Source organism: Thamnophis elegans, chromosome 3, assembly GCF_009769535.1.
Source record: "Thamnophis elegans isolate rThaEle1 chromosome 3, rThaEle1.pri, whole genome shotgun sequence".
In the NCBI taxonomy this organism is placed as follows: domain Eukaryota; kingdom Metazoa; phylum Chordata; class Lepidosauria; order Squamata; family Colubridae; genus Thamnophis; species Thamnophis elegans.
The window spans coordinates 126,425,486-126,445,202 of record NC_045543.1 but is presented as its reverse complement, the minus strand read 5'-3'; the positions used below and the strand labels follow the sequence as shown (position 1 = coordinate 126,445,202).

Genomic DNA, 19,717 nt, shown 5'->3' with positions numbered 1-19,717 from the left:
TACTCTCCACTCCATGTGGTTGGCTATCCAGAATCACCCGTGCTTGATGGTTCTGTTCACCATTAAAACATCTTTCCAATCAGCCTCCCGTGTTTCAGTGTCTCTCTCCCCACTTGGAACTGAACCAGATAGATATTTCTTCTGACATTTCTTCAGTGTCGGCTGCTGCGCTACAGTATCTTGCTCCTAGACAGAAAATTCCCATTTAGAGTCTGCATCTACCAAGCACCAGGCAGACTTCTTAAAAACGTTCCTATTTGATTTTCCTTTTCTATTTAGTTTCACGTCATCTGTCCCAAGGTTGAGTTTACGGTTTTAAGTACAGGTAGCCCTCAACTTCGTTTAGTGACCGTTCAAAGTTGCAATGGCACTGAAAAATGTGACTTATGACCATTTTTCACAATTATGATCTTTGCAGCATCCCCATGATCCTGTGATCAAAATTCAGATGCTTGGCAACTGACTCATATATATGACCAATGGAGTGTCCCAGGTTCATGTGAGAGTTTTCTGACAAGCAAAGTCAATGGAGCAGACAGATTCATTTAACAACCGGGTTATTTACTTATAGAGCCAAGGTGGCGCAGTGGTTAAATGCAGCACTGCAGGCTATTTCAGCTGACTGCAGTTGTGCAGTTAGGCTGTTCAGATCTCACCAGCTCAGGGTTGACTCAGCCTTCCATCCTTCCGAGGTGGGTAAAATGAGAACCCGGATTGTTGTTGGGGGCAATATGCTGACTCTGTAAACCGCTTAGAGAGGGCTGAAAGCCCTATGAAGCGGTATATAAGTCTAACTGCTATTGCTATTGCTAACTGCAGTGATTCACTTAACAACCATGGCAAGAAAGGTCATATAATGGGGCAAAACTCACTTAACAAATGTTTCACTTAGCAACAGAAATGTTGGGCTCAATTGTGGTCATAAGTATCTATCTGTATTGGAGATAAAACGGGAAGTGTCTTCCTAAGAAACTCCCATACTTCCCTTTTTATTTTTTTAAAAATTGACCAGTCTTAGTTAACTAACCGATAGCCCAATAGACCTCAACTTACAATGGTTCATTTAGTGACTGTTCAAAGTTACAATGGCACTGAAAAAAATGACTTATGACCGTTCTTCACACTTATGACCTTTGTAGCATCCCCGTGGCCATGTGACCAAAATTCAGATGCTTGGCAACTGGCTCATGCCTGTGTCCCAAGATCATGTGATACCCTTTTATGACCTCCTTAGTAGCAAAGTCAAGGAGGAAGCCAAATTCTTTAAAAACTCTGGTGTTCACTTATCAGCTGCAGTGATTCACATAATAATAGAGGCAAAGCTCGCTTATCAAATGTTTAACTTAACAACAGAACTTTTTGGGCTCAATTGCGGTCGTAAATCAAGGACTATCTGTAATAACCTGTTATTTTGCCCGATTGGCTGTGTTTTTAAGCCTGGGCATTTGTGTTGATTGTGTTGTGCAGTGAATGGGAAGCAGAAGGAAAATTCAGATAGCAAACGTTTCAGGTACTCGGAAATACGATTATCTTGTTTTGAAAGAGCATGGTGTTTTCTTGTGCACTCATAATTATGCACTGCAGTTCACATGGCCAGGGTTAAAGGCCCCATTTGCGCACTCAGTTGCCGAAGAACTAAATATAAATGTAACATATAGTATATCAGAGTTTGTTGCAGAAAAATCAAATCCAGAAAGCACACATAGATAACTGATTCAGCTGGATTCATTAACTTCTTTATATATATAATAACAGATAAATAAATGTACAATACCAACAGGTGATTCTTTCAATATGGTAAAAGTTACAAGTAGAACACAAGCAGGAAAGAACAGTTTCATCTCAGACTTCAGAGCGGACAGAGTAGTTTCAGTTTCAATTCTCAGCACAGACTCAAGATCTGTTTAAGCCCCCATTGGCTGACTTAGTTGCTATGCCTATTCATTGGCTGACCTTGTTACCGTGTCTCACCGAGTCATGAATATTCTAATATAGTATCCTAAGGAAGTGCTGCTATGGTTTAAATTCCAGAGATTAAATACTTGTTGACATCTAAGGATGCTTTTCTAGAGCTGCATCATTGCTTGTACACAACTGTTAAATCTTGGAATTTATGAACGCATGAACGGATTGTTTAAAACTATAATTTCACTTAATAACCTATGCCTGCCCTTTGAGCAACCTTTTTTCCCCCTGCATTGTTCATAATCCCTGAAAGCAAACATTTGTTTTAGCAGATTGATTAAAGCAAAAGACACAGAAATCTGATTTTATTTTTAAGCAATGGCCTCAAATGTCTGGGCAGATTCCAGCCACAAGATTAGAACAGGATTGCAGGATTGCCTGCAGCTTCATGCAATTGAAAGTTCAAATTGAAGCTGCTCTTGGCTCTAGGTCAGAGAATGATCTGTGTAGGATTAACTTGGGGATTAGAGTAATAACGCTGGAGTTCGAGCTAGCTGTGCAATGTAGATTTCTTCTTCAGTCCTGTTGTTTATAAGAGTTTGCAAAGATGAATTCCAGCCTGTCCAGAGTTCTGCTTGGGTAACTTTGGGGATGCTCTCCAAGGTCTGTTGCAAAACGAAAATGTTCCTTTTTCACTTAGTTTTCTGGCATAGTTGGATCAGCAAATGCGGCCAGCATGAGCAATAATGAGTACAGTTTCTAAAATACTTGGAAAAATACATTGATTTTTGGGTACATGGGGTCATTATTCTTATTTTGTGCAGCCGAGCCATAATACCACAACACTGTCCCCTGTATCTCACATTTACTGTTTGTACAAATGTGGTGTGTTAATGTTTCTTCTTGGAAAACCAATGACAACCACATATCAGTTGTAAAGAGTGAGCATGGTTTTGGGCAGAAAGAATGAAAAGGCGAGAACAAAAATAGAAGGGTTTGGATTTTAAAAACCACAAAGTATGATCATTCATTTCTCATTTTTGGCTGGAGGCTCTGATCCCAGTCCACATTAAGACAATGCCATTATTAGATCCTCTGAAAGCTTTGATAACACTGCACTATGTGGACTAAGGATCTCTTTTAAGATAGCATTAGGGTTCTAACTGATGCTCTAATTATTAATATATAATTAAAAGAGATCCTTAGTCCACATAGTGCATATCACATAGTGTTATGTACAAGTAACTCTCAACTTAAAAACCACAGTTGGGGTCAGAATTTCCATTGCTAAGCAAGCTGGTTGTTTAAAGAATTTTACAGACTTTTTTTGCTACAGATTTTAAGTGAATCATATCGCTGTTCAGTGAATCATGTGGTTGTTAAGAGAATCCGGCTTCCCCCATTGACTTTGCTTATTGGAAACCATCTGAGGAAGTGACAAATAGTGAGAATAGGACACTACAACGGTTGTAAATGCATGCAGATTTCCAAGTCCCTGAATTTTGATCACATGATTGTGGAGATGCTATGACATTCATAAGTGTGAAGATTGGTTGTTAGTCACATTTCCAGTGCTATTACAATTTTAAACAGTCATTAAATGAAGGACTGTAAGTTCAGGAGAACCCATACTTTACTAATATAGTAGCTTTCTGAGATTTCATCTTCCTGATCTCTTTCTTAGCTGATAAAAACAAGTGCTAATATTGAGCCTCTGTATGCAAAAACATGGTTCTGTCAGTGAGATGTGGCCTGCTCTCAAAATGCCCATTTCAGCCCAAAATGGCTTTCCAATCAAGTGGTAGAACTGGAACTACTGAAGTATATAGCATCATTCAAGTCTGAACGGAACATTTCACATTCTTATTACCTGATGATTGCAGGGCCCATTATTGAAGTCAGGTCTTTGTGCCTGAAGGAAATTTCTGAGAGTTAGCACATCTAATGTAGGATGTCAGTATTCTTGAAGCACCCAGCAAGGAGTGTAATTTTAGAAGGTAGATGAAGATTCAGTCTGCTTCATATTAGTAACTAGTGATTAAAGAAGATACAGCAATTGGTTCTCAGTAAAGGAGGCAGCCCAGAGGTGGTATTCAGCAAGTGCTGACCAGTTCTGGAGAACCGGTAGCGGAAACTTTGAGTAGTTCGGAGCACCAGTAAATACTACCTCTTATTGGCCCTGCCCTCATCTATTCTCTGCTTCCCAAGTCCCAGATGATTGGGAGGGAATGGGGATTTTGCAATAACCTTCCCCTGGAGTGTGGTGGGATTGGAGATTTTACAGTATCCTTTCCCTGCCATGCCCACCAAGCCACGCCACACCCACAGAATTGGTATTAAAAATTTTTTGACTCCCACCACTGAGGCAGTGTATTTACTCTGCATTTTTTGAATCGTGCAGTTTCAGGCCATTTGCTCAGTTGTTTGTACATTGATGATTCACCGTTGACAGTACCACTGTGTCCTTCACTTCTCCATTCTCTGGGAAGCATGGGAGATTTCCAGGATTGGCCTGTTTAGTCTCATTGTTGTCTCTTCAAGGCAAGGAAGTCTCAAGATCCTCTCAGTATAATCAGAATGAGGTGTTCCATCTTCTAGAAGGTTGGTTTATCACACCTTGAGATATGACATGTCCATCCATTTACTGAGAATTCTTATGCCCTCAAAATTGCTAACTTCATATTTCTCTGCCGTAGTACTAGATCAGATATATCATTGTTCTAGATCAAATATATCATTGAACAGTTATATCATGGCTCAGTTTTGGGAATGTCCAAGGTCAGTGATGGCTAACCTTTTTGTTGTTGCATCCCCGCACCCATAATGCAATGTGCACGCAACCCCCACGCCCTGTTTTGGGTCTAGTAGGCCTCCCTGCAGCTTCCTGGGACCAAAAACGGACTGCTGTGGGGGGGATGCTTCCCCATCCCCCGTGCATGTGCATGTGACCCCCCCTGACCCCCCCGTGCATGTGCAGCAGAGACCTGAAAATCAGCTGGCCGGTGGGAGGCATGTGCGCATGCACGGTGGAGCTGAGCTGGGGTGATGGCTCACGTGCCCGCAGAGAGGGTTATGCGTGCCACCTGTGGCACGCGTGCTATAGGTTCATCATCATGGTCCTAGGATAATAGATGCCCTTGAGATAGAGTCATAATACATCTATTGGACTATCTAGGATTACAGGAGTCAAATTCCAATATATTTGAAGAACAGCATCTTGGGGAAGGCTGCCTTTCAAATAAGATAAGATAAGATACTTTATTTGTATGCCACCCTTTTCCCTGGGGGGACTCAGGGCGGCTCACAGTTCAGGGGGAGGGGAGGACAAACCAAGTTACATATAGGACAATACATCGTTAAAAGCACAATATTCATACTATTCGGGTAGGGTTAAGGTCTTTAGCCCCAGGCCTGTTGGGACAGCCAGGTTTTAAGGGCTATGCGGAAGGTCTGGAGGGTGGTGAGGGTACGAATCTCCACGGGGAGTTCGTTCCATAGGGTCGAAGCTGCCACAGAGAAGGCTCTCCTCCGCGTGGTTGCCAGTCAACATTGACTGGCTGATGGAACTCGGAGGAGGCCTAATCTGTGGGATCTGATTGGTCGAGTGGAGGTAATTGGCAGTAGGCAGTCTCTCAAGTACCCAGATCCAATACCATGAAGGGCTTTGTAGGTGACAACTAGCACCTTGAAGCGTACCCGGAGATCAACAGGTAGCCAGTGCAGCTCGCGGAGGATAGGTGTTATGTGGGTGAAACGAGGTGCACCCACGATCGCTCGCGCGGCCGCATTCTGGACTAGCTGCAGTCGCCGAATACTCTTCAAGGGCAGCCCCATGTAGAGCACGTTGCAGTACTCCAGTCTAGAGGTCACAAGGGCACAAGTGACTGTTGTGAGAGCCTCCCAGTTCAGGTAGGGACGCAACTGGTGCACCAGGCGAACCTGGGCAAATGCCCCCCTGGTCACAGCTGACAAATGGTGTTCAAAAGTCAGCTGTGGGTCCAGGAGGACTCCCAAGTTGCGGACCCTGTCTGAGGGGCGTAGTATTTGACCTCCCAGCCTGAGAGATGGAACACTTGGCCAATTAGTGGGAGGGAAGCACAGCAGCCACTCGGTCTTATCCGGATTGAGCACAAGCTTGTTAACCCCCATCCAGTCTCTAACAGCCTCAAGGCCCTGGCTCATCACGTCCATTGCTTCATTGTGTTGGCACGGGGCGGACAGATACAACTGTGTATCGTCCGCATACTGGTGATATTTTATCCCGTGCCGTCGAATGATCTTGCCCAGCGGTTTCATGTAGATATTAAAAAGTAGGGGGGACAGGACCGAGCCCTGCGGCACCCCATATGTTAGGGGCCTAGGGGTCGATCTCTGCCCTCCGACTAACACCGACTGCGACCTGTCCGAGAGGTAAGAGGAGAACCACCGTAAAACAGTGCCTCCCACCCCCACCTCCCGCAGTCGTCGCAGAAGGATACCATGGTCGATGGTATCGAAAGCCGCCGAGAGGTCCAGGAGTACCAGGATGGAGGCAATGCTCCATCCCTGGCTCTCCAGAGATCATCGGTCAATGCGACCAAAGCGGTTTCTGTGCTGTAACCAGGCCTGAAGCCAGACTGGAATGGATCAAGATAACTAGCTTCCTCCAAGGACCGCTGGAGCTGAAAGGCCACCACCTTCTCAACAACCTTCCCCACAAAGGAGAGGTTGGAGACTGGACGATAGTTGTTTAGAACGGCTAACTTTGACAAACATACTGAATGCAGTTAGCCAACTGTTCTTTGACTCTATTCTCATCATAGACAGTATCAAGACGGAAGGCAATTTAGGAGGACCAGTTTGATTTCCACAAAGTTCTGCCTTCTCTTTTTTGTTGAGCCCAGCACAACCTGGTGTTCCAAGCTAGTTATCAATAATTGATGAAGGCTTTGGTTTTAACTCTATGTTATTAAGAATAAGCAAACGGCAGTCTCATGTTTTCATCTTTTCACTAAAGTTCTATTTGTTTGCTCTGTCCCAGATTTCCCAATCCTTGGCACCCTCCAGATGGACGTCAACTCTCAAAAATCTCAGCAATCACCACACTTCTGCGAGTTGAGGTCCACATATCTGGAAGGCCCCCAGGCTGGGGAAGGCTGCTGGAGCTGATTATCTATTCTGTCTCACTTGAAGTTTAATTGCAAGGTAAGTTTTTGAACCATGACATTTTTTATTCCGTGCCTCTTTTTCTCCCATATTCACCATATGATTACAGTGTGGTAAAATACATGCCCTATGAAGAGCCCAGCTATAATTAGAGAGCCGAGGTGGCGCAGTGGTTAGGGTGCAGTACTGCAGGCCACTTCAGCTGACTGTTATCTGCAGTTCAGCGGTTCAAATCTCACCGGCTCAAGGTTGACTCAGCCTTCCATCCTTCCGAGGTGGGTGAAATGAGGACCCAGACTGTGGGAGCAATATGCTGACTCTGTAAACTGCTTAGAGAGGGCTGAAAGCCCTATGAAGCGGTATATAAGTCTAACTGCTATTGCTATTGCTATAACTGGTTCCAAAGGCTGAACAGTTGCTATGGCCCATTTGTTATGGAGAATAGCAACGAAGTTCTAGTAGCATTATCTGGATTTTCTTTTCTCAGCAGATTGAGAGGCAGCAACTTTGTGAGGTTCAGGATTAGTTCTCTCCTTCCTCACTTGCCATCCCCTTTTCACCTGGGATACTCTTCCAATTTGTACAGATTATTTTCTTTCTGTGTTGTTTCAAGGAAAGGCCTCTATCGGTGTGGGCAACCTTTAGATCTTCATATGTTGCTGTTTTACATGTTCTTGGAGCCCAACTGGGAGAGACTGAGGATTAAAAATGTTAGGAAGGTTGACAACAGCTGAAGCCCCTCCCCTTTATATGTTTGGCTGCACTAAAAACTGGCTTTGATCACATGGTTGTGGCTGCCATCTTGACTTTTTTGATACCCTGTTTCTCCCCATAAATAACCTGCCATAAGGCAAATGATAAGAAATGCCGGCAGCTGTAGTCCATTAAATCTGTCTCACCAACCTGCTGGAAAATTGGGGGAAGTACCTTATTGATCACAACTGTTATATTGTTCATTTTGTCGTCACTGCCAATGAATTGGATGGGCCATGAAAAGGTGAGGAAAGAAAACATTGCTTTTGTTATCCCTAAATAGCCATTCTTGGTGGAAAAGCAATTGCTTGTCTTTGCAAGACTAGAAGGGCATCTTGTTCAGCAAATAACTGAGTTGCGGGACTCATGACTTCAAGGTTATTTGGATAATTTTAAAATGGACTGAATGAATTCAAGGAGGACATGGCTATAAAGGATCATATCTAGGTTAATGTCTCCTAAGCCAGTGGTTACAATGGCAGGTAAAAGATATAAAGATAGTCCTCAATTTATAACTGTCCAATGGGTCAAAGTTACAACAATCTTGGAAAAAGTGACTTGCAACTTGCATTCACACTTATGACTGTTGCACCATCACCATGATCATGGGATCATGATCCAGGCACTAAGCAGCTGGCTTGCATTTATGACCAGTTGCAATATCCTACAATCATATGATCATGATTTGTAAGCTTTTTTTTTTTTTGCTGATTTCCAGCAAAATTGTGATTTGCCTAACGACCACAGTGATTCACTTAAAGAACTCCATAAAATTGTCATAAATCTTAAAACTTAAGGCTGCAACAAGTTATGACTGAAATTACGGTCCCAATTGGGGTCAAAAACTGAGGACAACCTTTATCTCTATCTTCTGCTTTTAAGCAATCCAAAGACATCTAGTTGGCCACTTGGCATAGCAAAATTGTAGACTAAGATGGATATACCTTGACCTTAAAAAAAACCACAGCTCTTATAACAGCGGATTCCTTTTTACAGGAAAGGCTTTTATTTTTAAAATAAGCAAACAAGGCCAATTTCAGTTGGTTTTGATTACAGTTCCACCGTCCATGCCACATGAGCCAGTGGTCAGGAATGATGAGAATTGTTCAAAACCTCTGAGCAAACATTGTCTGACCTCTCTGGACAGTCAAAAGCAGGAAGAGAAATACTAATGCCACCAGAAAATTAGTTAACCAGTTAGAAATTCACTGAAATGGACAATTGTATTATTCTGGGGAAAGATGATAAAATCACTTGAAGTGACTTCCTGCAGAATTTGAATCCAATTAGGGCCACTAATGACAAGGCTCAGAATCTTCTCTGAATTAGGGTACCAAGTTACAACTTAATCCATGTTTTCTATAACATGCTAGTTGTTGCAAAAGATCTACTTTATAGTTGGAAGCATCTTGAGTAAGATCTTAACCCAATTTATCACTCCATCATTTCCATTCCTTCCTTGTGGATAGATCTGTTGATCAAAGGTGCCATTTTCATAGGATTAAGAAACGGGGAGCAACATCAAAACAGTGAAGTTGACCACAATTTCACAGCTTCTGAGATCATACCAGTTGGACAAATTGTCTGCCTAATCACAGCTAAGTTGGATAGAAACAAATCAAGTTTAAAACAGTTTATAAATAGCTATATCCTATCAATTATGATAGGTGGGATGAAGAGTACCTAGGAAAGTGGTTGAAGATAGAGGAGGTCATGGGTCTTTATGGGAGATGGTGCATTGCGATCAAAGCTGCATCTTTTGCTTATTCAGTTGCCATACTTGTAAAAATAGTGGTATAACAATCATGAATCTCTGCTTGTCATGTTGCGGATTTTGATACACACGTACAGGTGGAAGTTACTGGGAAAAGGAAGCAGATAATTGCATCATCGATGGCATAGTATGCGAGTGTCGAACTTGCAGCATCACATTTTGTGATGTTTTTCCCATTCGCAGAGCTGGAATGGGCATGGCCTGTGTTTGACACATCTGGCCCGCGGGCCACCAGTTTGACAATCCTGGCATAGCACATTGTACATCATTTTTTACTCTGCAATGCAAAAGGAAGGGTTGATAGCCCCAGCTATTTTCTTATTTATTAAATTTATATGCCACTCATCTCACTCTGCAAAGTGACTTTGACTTTTTTTTTTTCATTGATTGTGCTTTTTTTTTTCTATCCAGGAGTTCAGGGCAGAATATCCTGTGTCTTTTTCATTTTTTTCCCTGTGTGAAATAACTTAGAGATGTAGGTTAGATTGAAAAGGAGAATGTCAAGAAGTTTTCAGTTTCTCTTTGGCAATTACAACAGCTAGCTATCTTTGAATTTTTTTATGGAGCAAATAATTAAACTCCAGTGTTTTCATTTTTAAAATAATCATTATCACCTTTCTAGACTATCATAATGTTTACATTTTGTGTAGATTGAATAACTAGTTTTTAAAATCTAGTTTTCATTACTTTTGTTAGCAGTTTTAAATCCTTTGCAAAAGAAATGAAATAGAAATATTTTAAATATTGTAAAGATCAGATGCTTTTGGTGCTATGATTAGGGATTTTTGTTTTAGTAAGGTAAAAGTAAAGGTTCCCCTCGCACATCACTCTCTGTTTCAAAGCCGAAGAGCCAGCGCTGTCCGAAGACGTCTCCATGGTCATGTGGACGGCATGACTAAACGCTGAAGGTGCACGGAACACTGTTACCTTCCCACCAAAGGTGGTTCCTATTTTTCTACTTGCATTTTTTACGTGCTTTCAAGCTGCTAGGTTGGCAAAAGCTGGGACAAATAACGAGAGCTTACTCCATTACGCGGCACTAGGGATTCGAACCGCCTTTCTGATCAACAAGCTCAGCGTCTTAGCCACTGAGCCATAACGACCCCTCTTTTGTTTCAGTATAAAAGCATTTTATTTCAATTTTACCTACTATTTTCACTTGTTCCCTTAACCCTTATCTTTTCCCCTGCACTCAGACGGCGGTATTTACTCACTCAGGTGAACTTGGGCTATCTGATACAGGTAAAATATATGGCTCTTAGACACCTGGACCTTGAGTGATAACTCTTGCTTACTTAGCTCTTTGTTTTAAAATAGCATTGATAATCTTCTCCAACCTAGAGCCCTCCACATGTGTTTGATTACAAGTCCCATAATGATAATTAGGAAAGGTGATTTTAAAAGAACTCAGTGGGACTTTGAATCTGCTCTCCTAGCCTAACTTACAGTGGTGCTTCAAAAGGAGACAGCTTTCCTAACTGGCATTGCAACACTTGGTACATTATCTCCCAGGCCTTGTGCAAACATCAGGGAATTAATCACTAGTGAATTATTACCTAGTCATTTCTGTTATTCTGGGTGTCTGGAACAAAAGGGCCCTTTGCAACCAACTCATCACCACTGACAATTCAGGTGGAAGGATATACACTATATTGCCAAAAGTATTCACTCACCTGCCTTTACTTGCATGTAAGTGACATCCCATTCCTAATCCATAGGGTTCAATATGACGTCGGTCCACCCTTTGCAGCTATAACAGCTTCAACTCTTCTGGGAAAGCTGTCCACAAGGTTCAGGAGTGTGTTTATGGGAATTTTTGACCATTCTTCCAGATGCACACACTGATGTTGGACGAGTTTACGTGGCCTACCACTATGTGGCTGAGTTGTCGTTCCCAAACACTTCCACGTTCTTATAATACACTGACAGTTGACTGTGGAATATTTAGGAACAAGGAAATTTTACGACTGGATTTGTTGCACAGGTGGCATCCTATCACAGTTCCATGCTGGAATTCACTGAGCTCTTGAGAGTGACCCATTCTTTCACAAATGTTTGTAAAAACAGTCTGCATGCCTAGGTCTTGATTTTATATACCTGTGGCCATGGAACTGATTGGAACACCTGATTCTGATTATTTGGATGGGTGAGCGAATACTTTTGGCAATATAGTGTATTTTGTAGCAACCAGATGGATGGGCAGGTTATGACCCTTTTAAAAATATGTGGCTACTGTCTGTGATATCTTGGCCCCAAGTGACAACACTGATTTGTTGCATTCAGTATTAGATAGATTGATTTATAGCTGTCCTTCAGGACTGCATTTGCAATCGTTCCTGGGCTTCTTATTGGGATATTCCCCAAACAAAGGTTTTATTCTGAATTACAGCCTTTTCCCTCCTCTGTGTTTTTTGCCTTAGCCTTTTTTTTCCATTTCCTATAGATGTTTGCCATCTTCTTCCACAATATTTTTGCCTTCTGTTTCCTGGCTTGCAACATCTGTGTGTTTGGATGGGGAAAATCAAGAATATTCTCCATCCTGGACTTTGAGAATATGTTTTCAAAATAATAAAGATTCAGGTGTATTATATATGAATATGTTTCTTCTTGAAACTGCAGATATATATTCATGGCCTTGGATTTATGTAATATAGAATCAGGGATGAAGAAAAGAAAGCTGTGCTAAATTTGTAGCATTCTGTCAAGCATTGAAAACGCTTATAAACTACTTAATCAACAAAAAGAGAGAATTTGGAAATAAATGTCAAAGCAATGTGGGAGTACATTTTTTAATATTTTTGTTAATTGGAGTCTTAGAAATGAGTTTTCTAGTATAGTGTGGTGGCAGACAATACTCTTACATTATCATGAATGGCACACTTTTCAAGTTTTTTTTCCCCTTTTTAGCCTCATAGCTTGAAGATAATGAATATATTTGCTATACCATGTGTGTCAAACTTGATCACGTCACGTGATGTATCATGACGGTTTTTGCTTTTGCGGAGCCGAAATGGGCGTGGCCTGCATGTGACGCATCCAACTCACGGACCGCCATTTGACACCCCTGTATGCCTTGTTTTGAACAAGAAATGGAGAATTTGAAATTATCCTAATTTGTGGTTGAACGGCAATCCACAACAGCTCACATCATTAGACATACTGGCTGGAGCCACTGGGAGTTGTAATTCAAAAACATCTGGAGGGATTCATTTTTCTGACCTTTGCTTTGAAGCAGTTAATGAACTTTAAGCAAGAGCCAGAGACTGTGCATGATTAAAGGAGCCTGGCTGCTGATGTATATTTATGCAGCAATTGATAGGCAATCTATACCACTGTTACCATGATATAAATATTAGTATGTTCATCAATACAAAACAGTGTTTCTCAACTTTAGGAACTGTCAGATGTGTGGACTCCTAAAAGTCTCCAGCCAGCATGTTGTCCATGTACCGCTCATAGGCATTCACTGGGATTCAACGGAATACAAATAATGTAAATAAAACGATCCTCCTTCAACAGTCATGGGTTATCAACTCTGTAAAGTGACCAAGCCCCTTTCTTAAATGAAGAAAAAGTGACCAACTACAATTAAGACTTTAATCTTGTAGGGTGTTTAAAAAATAGAAAAGCATATTTCTTCTTTAATCATCCATCTCTGATTATGACCATTTCTCCACTTCCTGTGCTGTGTGAGGTACAGGCCAAGCAGAGATAGAAGTTCCAGGAGATTCATTTATTATTGTTTATATTTTAATTTAATCTTTCTCCATGGATGAAGTTCTAGACAGCCACTAACAATAAAACAAAAGTTTAAATACAGTATTAAGATGGTTATGAAAAATCCATAAAAAATCCATGGTTAAAGTGGAAGGACTTTGCCCTCTTCTTAAATGAATAAAAGCAAGTGACCAACATTTATGGAGGTGTTGAAGGTGTCTGGTAACATCCTGTAGCAAACAAAACGCGGAGGCAGGTAAATTCCTCAAAGAATACGTTTATTGGATATGTCATATTGGCACAGGCTGGTGAAAACCAATTCTGGCTATTCCCCATGGTTTCCACCTAATTAAAAGTAAAAGTTTTTCACTTTCTCAAAACTATCAGTCACATGGTCCAATCAGAATACTGTCCAGTTGCTAGGTAACTCCAGTCTCTTCCTTCTGAGCACCTGCAGGAATGTCCTTGGTTCCCAAGCAGAAGTATTTTGTTTTGACTACAAGCCCCAACTATCTCTATTCCTCCCCTCCCTGTCCCTCTTCTCCAGTGTGACGGCGCTGAACTCCCAAAATGGCCTCAGTTAGGCCAGCTTCAGGGCTAACAGAAGGAATGTAAAGATTCATTCCAGAGGAATAAGAAGCAACTCAGCCCAGATACTATGTGTGAAAGAAAGAAGGTGAAGACAGCCCTCCATAATAGATCACAGAATATGTTGTGGATGCAAATAGGTTGGCCAGTCTGGCAAGATTTTGTCTGTTGATGTGAAACAATACATAATTCAATTTGGAAGAATTGCCATACAAATAATCCACAACACAATTGAGCCAAAAAATTATGTTGCTAAACAAGACAGTTAAGTGAGTTTTGTTCCATTTTACAACCTTTTTGCCACAGTTGTGAAGTGAATCATCCAATCATTAAGCGAATCTGGCTTTCCACCATTGATTTTATTTGTTGGAAGCAGGTTGGGAAGATTACAAATGGTGGTCACATGACCCCAAAACAATGCAACTGTCATAATTATGTGATTTTGATCACATAAACAAATGGAATGATCTCCCTGTCGAGATCCGGACCCTTACTACCCTCCTGGCCTTCCGCAAAGCCACCAAGTCCTGGCTGCTCCAGCTGGCCGGGGGGCCTGTGAAATATCCTGCCCCACGGAAATTGTGAATGTTGTAGTTTTGTTTTTAAAGTGTTGTCTTTGTCTAGTTTTCCCCCTTTCCCTTGTCTATTGTGAGCCGCCCGAGTCCTTCGGGAGTGGGCGGCATACAAGACAAATAAAATCAAAATAAAATCAATTAATTCCCTTACCATGGTCAAACTATTCACTAAGGCTGCATTACTATTACTATTAGTCTTCTCATTGTTCCTATCACCCAACTCCTTCCACTTATGACTGCAGGATTGTAACTTTGTTGCTTGTATCCTTATAATTTATATTGATATTGATTGTTTCCTGATTGCTTATTTGTACCTTATGACTATCATTAAGTGTTGTACCTTATGATTCTTGACGAATGTATCTCTTCATGTCTTTTTATGTACACTGAGAGCATATGTACCAAAGTCAAATTCCTTGTGTGTCCAATCCCACTTGGCCAATAAATAATTCTATTCTATTCTATTCTATTCTATGCTATTCTAACTGTAGGGATGCTGCAACAGTCATAAATGTGTAAACCAGTCAAAAGTCATTTTTTTCAGTGTTGTTGTAATACCGAACAATCACTAAATTAATGGGTGTAAGTTGAGGACTACCTTTATGTCATTCGTAGTTTGGGGGCCTGACAGGAGATCCCAGACTTTGTCTTTTTTGTTACTGAAAGAAGCCCGCGATGCTTCTGCCAGCAAAAATGGACCTCGGGAGGGCTGCATGTGGGGGGCCCTGAGCTCCATTTTCACTGTCAGAGGGTTTCAGGAGGCCGTCGCAGCTGAAAACGCTGCCACAGGCATCCCCGATGCGAATGATGTCAAGCTGGCCAAGCCCACCCTGATGTGAAACACAACCGTTATGTCCTTCGATGAATGAGTTTGACACCCCTGCACTTGCAGGTTTCTAGTTTTGTTTTAATTAAAACTTTGTTGCAGTTGTAGATACAGTACAAAAATTTCCACTTAGAATGAATAACAGAGAAAGAATAAGATAATATTACATTATCTTCTATCTCCTTGGATTTTTAAAAATTGGCACAGGGATGAATATATATTCATAAAACTCTACTAACTAATGTATTTCTCACTCTGTCCTTGGAACTTGAACAGGTAGCCTATTAGAAGTGGGTCTTTTGCATATAGATCAGTAAATTATATTTGTGTGTCCTTGTATCTTTTCAAAAGCACTTCATGATGTTGCTTTATATTTTCCCTCACATAAGGAAAGGTACTTCTGTACCTTGGATTTGAAAAAAATATAGGTTTTCTCATTGGACACTAGAGAATGTTTTTCAGTTTCAAAAGAAGAACAAAAGAAAAAGATAAAAGAAAAGAAAAAATGTAAAAGTTTTCTAGCTGAGAAGTGCAGGTAAAAATTTTGGCACTCCATTTGACCCAATATTGGTTTATCCCAATTATGCACAAGGGACATTGTGGCTCAGTGGCTAAGACACTGAGCTTGTCAATCAAAAAGGTCAGCAGTTCAGCGGTTCAAATCCCTAGTGAGCTCCCGTTACTCGTCCCAGTTTCTGCCAACTTAGCATTTCCAAAACATGTAAAAATGCAAGTAGAAAAATGGAACTACCTTTGGTGGGAAGGTAAAAGCGTTCCAAGCACCGTCAGTGTTTAGTCATGCCGGCCACATGACTATGTAGACATCTTCAGACAACGCTGGCTCTTCGGCTTTGAAACGGAGATGAACACCGCCCCCCAGAGCACATACGTGTGAGGGGAACTTTTACTTTTACCTTAATTATGCACAACATCAGGGCCAGGATCAATGATCCTCCTCATCCACTTGTTCTTCATATTTTTTTTTCATACCCTATGATAGAATTATTTTTGGGTTTAAATTATATTTTTCAAATATTTTCTGTTTCACACTTTTTAGTAATCCCAGTTATAGAAGATCCTATCCTATCGTATCCTATTCTTCTAGGAACTACAAAAGAGTTTAGGATCTGTCTATTGCTTTTGAACCACAGGTAGCCAACTTGACACAGAGAAATAAGAACATGTAGAGTGGTTTAATGTTTTGAGAGTACTTATTTGAACCACTGATATGTCTGATTTTTTTAAAAAATGTCTCAACTGATTTTCATAAAATAGTAAAAAAAACAACAGTCAAATGTTTGTTCAAAAACATTCTGAATAATAGATGGCTGCTTATCAAGATGAAGTCTGAGAGCAAAGGTAACAGTTAATAATCAAAACAACAATATATTTTCTTTAATTAGTAGAAATTATGCTGGAGAACCTTCCTAAAATGGAAATTATTATTAAATTGATCCACTTGGTTTAGTAGTAGCTGGAAATCGGACTTTGCAAGAAATTATAAGCTTTCCGCAAGATCTGGAATAGATCTGAGGCAGAGGTGATATTCAGTAGGTTCTGATCAGTTCTGGAGAACCTGTAGCAAAAATTTTGAGTAGTTCAGAGAGCCAGTAAATACCTCCTCTGACTGCCCCTGCCCCCATCTATTATCTGCCTCTCAAGTCCCAGCGGACCAGGAGGAAATGGGGATTTTGCAGTAACCTTCCTCTGGAATGGGGAGGGAATGGAAATTTTACAGTATCCTTCCCCTGGAGTGTGGTAGGAATGGCGATTTTACAGTATCCTTCCCCTGCCACGCCCACCAAGCCACCCCATGCCCACTAAGCCACACCCACAGAACCGGTAGTAAAAATTTTGAATCTCATCACTGATCTGAGGTATAGATAATCTTCTCTCCCTCCACACATTCCAGATTTTTTGTATGTATAGTATATGTGTTGTGTGTATGAGGTAGCAACCATCTTTCCTTTGTTCCAGAATTGTTAACAAACAGCTACAAGTAATTAATACATATTTGTGTCAATTTGCAATCTCCATTTTGAAAAGATTGTAATTTCCAAAAAATAATCTCCTCAATTTTATCTTATTTTTGGAATTTTCTGCTTTACTGCCATGTCTTCTATTTCACTCCAGATGACGACGAGAATCCAAACATTTGCATTTCAATTATTTTCTTTGAAAATACAGGTAGTCCTTATTTAGTGACTGCCTTTCTTGGTGACTAGTTACAGTTTTGATGGTGATGAAACAATAACTTTAGGACAAATCTTTGTATTTACAACGTTTCCGAGTCTAAAGCAAAGAAAAACTGAAGTAAGATTATAAGCACAGTTGCAGTTTCACTTAGTAACAACTTCATGACCAAGTTGCTGATTCCAGTTGTGGCCACAAAACAAGGACTACTTGTATTGCAGTAATGGCTTTTGGATTTATTATTATTATTATTTTCTTGTAGAGACAATGCACTTTGTCTTTAGGGACCCTCTGGAGTCTCTCGTATTCTGAATTCTCCTTCCCGCTCTCTAATTCCATCTTTCATTCATTTCAGATGTGAGTCTATCATCAAGACAACTTTTGGGATGGACGATCTCATCCCTTGTGTTTGCTAATGCCTCTAAACCCTATCTGTTCCTAAACCTTGTTGGTGCTATTGCTTTAGTGAAAGCAAATCTGAATGGACTCTTTCTTGCCAGTATTTGTGTTCGCTTTGTTTATGTCCTTCTAGAGCTTAAAGGGGGATTATTCAGTACTGTTCAGAAGATGGGAATCTAACCACAGGATGCAAGTGGGAGGGTGGGCTGAGTTGGCGGGAGGAAAGAACATTCCATTCAGAAATAGCAAAGTCACTAGTACTTTGCAAGCAATAATCTGTCCATGCTATAAATATAATAGAGGAGGAGTTACATGTTGTCCCCCTAACTACTCACAATGTATGTCTAACTCTAAATTATATGGAAGAAGGATGGCGCTCCATCACACTGTCCATCAATACATCTTAGCCATTTGCAAGCCACTCACCCCTCGTTGTGGTTTTCATGGCCAGTGCTTGCTGCGTCACTTGGCCAATGAAAAAGGAGTTGCAAAGGGGAAATGAGAGATGGAAGAAAGGTTAAGGATATAAATCATGCCACTGCAACCCACTTTGGTGATTTGGAAAATTTTAAAACTGCCAAAATACATGTTGTGGGTGTCTGGTTGATGTAGATTTACACCTTCCTCTGTTCAGAGAGGACTAAGCATGTTTTCTTCTAGGATCTTTTTTGTTTTTAATCCTCCAACTTTGCTTTCTATCCTGGAATTTACTAGTGGTCTCCATCCAGATATTAACCGACTCTGTGATGCTGCTTAGCTATTGGGGACCGCAAGGTTGGAGATCAGCCACTGAGTGTGCCAAGCAAACAGCCAAACAACTTGTGACTAAATGTAAACGTTGCTCCACCTTCTTTTGGACGGCAGCTCTGAACATGCTGTTCAAAGCTGGGTGTCGTCCTTGAGTTGACAGATGTTGACATTTCCCTGCCTCAAAGAATGGCATCAATTACACCAGCCTCCTGGGATTTTCAGAAAATATCCTCTGAGGCAAAAGCAGCAGGATTAGCCATTTTGGAGAGGGAGGCATGTCATCTTCTCCCTGAGCAAATCTTTACCATCCTTAAAGATCTGCTTTCTCAGAGGCGCTGTTTTCCTTTACCTTCTCAATCCCTTTTTTGCTTTGGTCTTTTATACAGATAGAGATACATAGATGAGAGACAGCGCTGTCCAAAGACGTCTCCGTGGTCATGTGGCCGGCATGACTTAATGCACACGGAACCACTGTTACCTTCCCACCAAGGTGGTCCCTGTTTTTCTACTTGCATTTTTTACGTGCTTTCGAACTGCTAGGTTGGCAGAAGCTGGGATAAGTAACGGGAGCTCACTCCATTACACGGCACTAGGGATTCGGACCACTGAACTGCTGACCTTCTGATCGACAAGCCCAGCGTCTTAACCACTGAGCCACCACATCCCTTTAATATATGCTACACTGCACACTTTAAATAAATGAGCTGCCTAAATAGTGAGGTTACATAAAGGCAGAATGGCTGATGATGGGAAATTTAGCAAGTCATAAAACGCCAGCTGCTGGTGGTGTTTTTCTTCTTCTTCAAGTAATGGTACTTCCTATTATCTTGTTTTGAATCTCTTTGTGAGAATTTGTGAGGATGCTGTTGTGATTAAGCTGTGATACAGGGGCTGAATAAAATCAGCATGAAGAGCTCTCAGATGAATCACATGAAATACATGAGCTGTGCCATTTATTTATTTATTTATTTATTTATTGTGTTTTTGTCATTTTCTCTCTCGAACAGAATATTGCTTTTTTTTTTGCCTTCGCTTTTTCCCCACTTCTATAATTTTAGTCTCTTCCTATTTTATCTATTATTTAATCTTTTC

At 40.9% G+C, this 19,717-nt stretch overlaps 1 protein-coding gene across 8 annotated transcripts in view; it reads left to right on the top strand.

Annotated features, from left to right (window-relative positions):
• The window catches only part of GHR (growth hormone receptor), a 162,202-nt gene that overhangs the window by 21,208 nt on the left and 121,277 nt on the right, over positions 1–19,717 (top strand). For 6 of the 8 annotated variants that reach the window (XM_032214232.1, XM_032214240.1, XM_032214235.1 and 3 more), the window contains exon 2: positions 6,926–7,089. The exons of the other annotated variants lie outside the window; for them this stretch is intronic. The gene's annotated coding sequence lies outside the window, so the exon portion shown is untranslated. The remainder of the gene's footprint in view (positions 1–6,925; positions 7,090–19,717) is intronic. 8 annotated transcript variants of the gene reach the window in all.